The sequence below is a fragment of the Chrysemys picta genome, unplaced genomic scaffold, assembly GCF_011386835.1.
Source record: "Chrysemys picta bellii isolate R12L10 unplaced genomic scaffold, ASM1138683v2 scaf465, whole genome shotgun sequence".
Classification (NCBI taxonomy): domain Eukaryota; kingdom Metazoa; phylum Chordata; order Testudines; family Emydidae; genus Chrysemys; species Chrysemys picta.
The window spans coordinates 20,001-25,000 of NW_027053172.1; the positions used below are offsets into that span (position 1 = coordinate 20,001).

Below are 5,000 nucleotides of genomic sequence, written 5' to 3' on the forward strand. Positions count from 1 at the left end.
ACCTGGTGGCCGGTTTGCTTTCCGGACCGGATGTCACCCCACTCCCAGGGCAGCGCGGCAGTGGTGCTGAGGACCGCAGAGGGGGGGCTTAATAGTCGAGAGGGAGCAGGTCCGGGGGAGGCTTAATAGTCGTCCCCCGAGGACTCCGGGGGCCAGGCTTAATAGTCGTCCCCCCCCCCCCCCCCCCCGGGCGCTCCAGGGGGGAAAGCTTAATAGTCCTCCCCCGAGGACTCCGGGGGCAGGCTTAACAGTCGTCCGCCCCGGGCGCTCCAGCGGGAAAGCTTAATAGTCCTCCCCTGACAGTGTGTGTGTGTGTGGGAGGGAGGCTTAGCAGTCTTGCCCCGGGTGGTCCGGTGGGGGAGGCTTAGCAGTCATCCCCCGAGGACTCCGGGGGCAGGCTTAATAGTGGTTCCAGGGGAGGCTTAATAGTCTTCCCCCGGGCAGTCCGGGAGAGGCTTAATCGTCATCCCCCGACAGTGTGTGTGTGTGTGTGTGGGGGGGAGGCTTAGCAGTCTTCCCCCAGGCTGGGTGGGGGCCTGGCGGGAGGCGTCGCAGTCTTCCCCCGGGCGGTCCGGTGGGGGAGGCTTAGCAGTCGTCCCCAGGGCGGTCCGGGGGTGGGGTGGGGTGGGGGGCCTCACAGTCGTCCCTCGGAGAGCCGGGTCGGCGGCAGTGGTGGGTTTACGTCCAGCCTCCGGAGGGTGCGCGTCCTCGGAGGCGATGCAGGCGCCGCAGAGAGGCAGCCTCCGAGGCAGGGAGCGGAGCACCGAGGCTGGGGAGAGGGGAGCAGGAGCCGGGGGCTGGGGGTGGGGGTGGGGGGCGTTCAGGACAACCGGTCAAGCCCCGGGAAGCAGCTGTCAAATGTTCCAAGTCCCCACTCGGCCACCAGGTCCACCCCAGTCTAGCAATGGGGTTGACCTGGCTGACGGCCGGTTAGTATCAAGGTAAACTCACCGTCGTCCACAGGAGGGCAGCTCTCAGGCCGGCCGGCTGCGGCTGACTCTGGGGCGGCGCCCGGTCCCGGCAGCGAGGGGCGGGGGGCGCGGAGCGAGACGGGGCTAACCGGGGGGGGGGGGGCGCCTCCTGCGACTTTGGGGGCCGCGGGTCGTCAGTGGCGTGCAGGCCGGGCCTCTCCCGGGGGATTCGGGGGGGCGGTCCTGCGGGCCGGGCGCAGGGGGCTCGGGCGAGCCCGGGCCGGTCCGCCCCGGGGCCGGGGTCTCCGCCTGCGGCTCAGGGGGGCGCGGGTCGTCGGGGGAGGAAGCCCGGGGGAGCTGCACACCGGCCCGCCAGGCCAGGCCTGGCCTGGATGGCCGCGGGGGGATTCGGGGCGGTCCCGCGGGCCGGGGGCCGGGCGCAGGGGAGGCGGGGGGTCCGAGCGAGTCCGTCCCGGGCCCGGGGCCTCCCCCTGCGGCTTTGGGGTCCGTGGGTCCCCGCTGGCGGAAGCCACTGGGAGCTGGACACCCGCCGTCCGTCCCGCCTGGCCAGGCCTGGCCTGGGTGGCCGCGGGGGGATTCGGGGCGGTCCCGCGGGCCGGCGGCCGGGCGCAGGGGAGGCGGGGGGTCCGAGCGAGTCGGTCCCGGGCCTGGGGTCTCCCCCTGCGGCTTTGGGGTCCGTGGGTCCCCGCTGGAGGAAGCCGCTGGGCGCTGGACACCCGCCGTCCGTCCCGCCTGGCCAGGCCTGGCCTGGGTGGCCGCGGGGGGATTCGGGGCGGTCCCGCGGGCCGGCGGCCGGGCGCAGGGGGTCCGAGCGAGTCCGTCCCAGGCCCGGGGCCTCCCCCTGCGGCTTTGGGGTCCGTGGGTCCCCGCTGGAGGAAGCCGCTGGGCGCTGGACACCCGCCGTCCGTCCCGCCTGGCCAGGCCTGGCCTGGGTGGCCGCGGGGGGGGATTCGGGGCGGACCTGCGGGCCGGCGGCCGGGAGGGTCCGGGCCAGTCCGCCCCATGCCCGGCGTCTCCCCCAGCGGCTTCGGTGGCCCCGGGGGGGGTCCTCCGCGGAGGAAGCCGGGTGGGTGGGGAGCCGGACCCCAGGCGCCCAGACCCGTGACCTGCGGCCGCGACCTCCGACTCGGCAGGAGCGACGAGGGGCTTTCCGGCCCGTCCCCCCCTCTCCTTCCCCCCCAGAAAAGGAGAGAGAGCTGACTCGGACCGGGAAAAGCTGCCTACGGCACCTGGGATTCCCAGGCGGTCACCCATCCAAGTACTAGCCAGGCCCGGGACGGTTTACCTTCCGAGATCGGACGGGATCGGGGGCGTTCGGTCCGGTATGGCCGTAGGCACCCGGCCCCGCGCCTCCTCGCCCGCTTTCCCCTGCCGACGCCCGGGCCTGCCGCACGGTGAGCCCCGGTCGGACTGCCCCCCCCCCTGCGGCAGGGCCCCCGTCTCTCGCGGGCCCGGTCCTTTTTTCCTTTTCGAGCTCCGGGGCCCGGGCTGGCCGCCAGAGCCCCTCCGCCCGCCCTCCCCGGCGTCGGGGAAAATACTGTCCCGGACTTCCAGTGCGCCCGATCCTGTCAGCCGGGGGGTGGGGAGGGGCAGTCCCTCGCTGCGGCCGGGGAGGGTGAGCCCAGGGCGGCTTGCCTGCCGTGCGAGGCCCCTCTCGGCCACCAGGTCAACCCCGAGTCGAAAGGGCTGAAAAATTTTCAGAGTCCCCTCCCGGGCACCAGGTCAACCCGTGGAATCGGACGGGTTCACCTGCTGGCCGGTTCGCTTCCCGGCCACCAGGTCAACCCCTAGGTTGCCGACCGGCCTACCCAGTGGCCGGTTTGCTTTCCGGCCACCAGGTCAACCCCTAGGGGTTTTAACGGGGGCACGCCCGGTGGCCTCTTTCCCGTCCGGTCACCAGGTCAACCCGGATCTCCCTCCTTCCCTGGGCGTCCCCTCCTCGGAGGCGTCAGGTTCCATTTCCCCCCCCCCCCCCAGACTTCCAGGGGCCCGATCCAGTCGGCCGGGAGGCAGTCCCTCGCTGCGGCCGGGGAGGGTGAGCCCAGGGCGGCCTGGTCCATGTCTCTAGTGGGCCCGATCCTTTTTTTTTTTTTCGAGCTCCGGGGCCAGGCCCGCCCGGGCAGCCCTCCTCGGAGGCGTGGGGCGATTCCCCCCCCCCCCCAGACTTCCAGGGGCCCGATCCTGTCGGCCGGGAGGCAGTCCCTCGCTGCGGCCGGGGAGGGTCAGCCCAGGGCGGCTTGCCTGCCGTGCGAGTCCCCTCTCGGCCACCAGGTCAACCGCGAGTCGAAAGGGCTGAAAAATTTTCAGAGTCCCCTCCCGGGCACCAGGTCAACCCGTGGAATCGAACGGGTTCACCTGCTGGCCGGTTCGCTTCCCGGCCACCAGGTCAACCCGTGGAATCGGACGGGTTCACCGGCTGGCCGGTTCGCTTTCCGGCCACCAGGTCAACCCCTAGGTTTTAAGGGGGGGACGCCCGGTGGCCTCTTTCCCGTCCGGTCACCAGGTCAACCCGGATCTCCCTCCTTCCCTGGGCGCCCCCTCCTCGGAGGCGTCAGGTTCCATTCTTTTTTCCAGACTTCCAGGGGCCCGATCCAGTCGGCCGGGTGGCAGTCCCTCGCTGCGGCCGGGGAGGGTGAGCCCAGGGCGGCTTGCCTGCCGTGCGAGTCCCCTCTCGGCCACCAGGTCAACCCCGAGTCGAAAGGGCTGAAAAATTTTCAGAGTCCCCTCCCGGGCACCAGGTCAACCCGTGGAATCGAACGGGTTCACCTGCTGGCCGGTTCGCTTCCCGGCCACCAGGTCAACCCGTGGAATCGGACGGGTTCACCGGCTGGCCGGTTCGCTTTCCGGCCACCAGGTCAACCCCTAGGTTTTAAGGGGGGGGGGACGCCCGGTGGCCTCTTTCCCGTCCGGTCAGCAGGTCAACCCGGATCTCCCTCCTTCCCTGGGTGCCCCCTCCTCGGAGGCGTCAGGTTCCATTCTTTTTTCCAGACTTCCAGGGGCCCGATCCAGTCGGCCGGGTGGCAGTCCCTCGCTGCGGCCGGGGAGGGTGAGCCCAGGGCGGCTTGCCTGCCGTGCGAGTCCCCTCTCGGCCACCAGGTCAACCCCGAGTCGAAAGGGCTGAAAAATTTTCAGAGTCCCCTCCCGGGCACCAGGTCAACCCGTGGAATCGAACGGGTTCACCTGCTGGCCGGTTCGCTTCCCGGGCACCAGGTCAACCCGTGGAATCGAACGGGTTCACCTGCTGGCCGGTTCGCTTCCCGGGCACCAGGTCAACCCGTGGAATCGAACGGGTTCACCTGCTGGCCGGTTCGCTTCCCGGGCACCAGGTCAACCCGTGGAATCGAACGGGTTCACCTGCTGGCCGGTTCGCTTTCCGGCCACCAGGTCAACCCCTAGGTTTTAAGGGGGGGGGGACGCCCGGTGGCCTCTTTCCCGTCCGGTCAGCAGGTCAACCCGGATCTCCCTCCTTCCCTGGGCGCCCCCTCCTCGGAGGCGTCAGGTTCCATTCTTTTTTCCAGACTTCCAGGGGCCCGATCCAGTCGACCGGGAGGCAGTCCCTCGCTGCGGCCGGGGAGGGTGAGCCCAGGGCGGCTTGCCTGCCGTGCGAGTCCCCTCTCGGCCACCAGGTCAACCCCGAGTCGAAAGGGCTGAAAAATTTTCAGAGTCCCCTCCCGGGCACCAGGTCAACCCGTGGAATCGAACGGGTTCACCTGCTGGCCGGTTCGCTTCCCGGGCACCAGGTCAACCCGTGGAATCGAACGGGTTCACCTGCTGGCCGGTTCGCTTCCCGGGCACCAGGTCAACCCGTGGAATCGAACGGGTTCACCTGCTGGCCGGTTCGCTTTCCGGCCACCAGGTCAACCCCTAGGTTTTAAGGGGGGGGACGCCCGGTGGCCTCTTTCCCGTCCGGTCAGCAGGTCAACCCGGATCTCCCTCCTTCCCTGGGCGCCCCCTCCTCGGAGGCGTCAGGTTCCATTCTTTTTTCCAGACTTCCAGGGGCCCGATCCAGTCGGCCGGGTGGCAGTCCCTCGCTGCGGCCGGGGAGGGTGAGCCCAGGGCGGCTTGCCT

General features: G+C 70.8%; 1 non-coding gene across 1 annotated transcript; it reads right to left on the bottom strand.

The window, feature by feature from the left end:
• Window positions 1–2,149: 2,149 nt before the first annotated feature.
• On the bottom strand, window positions 2,150–2,268 carry LOC135978827 (5S ribosomal RNA). Its single transcript, XR_010596185.1, has one exon. It is a non-coding gene; the product is annotated as a 5S ribosomal RNA (ribosomal RNA).
• Between the last annotated feature and the right edge of the window lie 2,732 nt (window positions 2,269–5,000).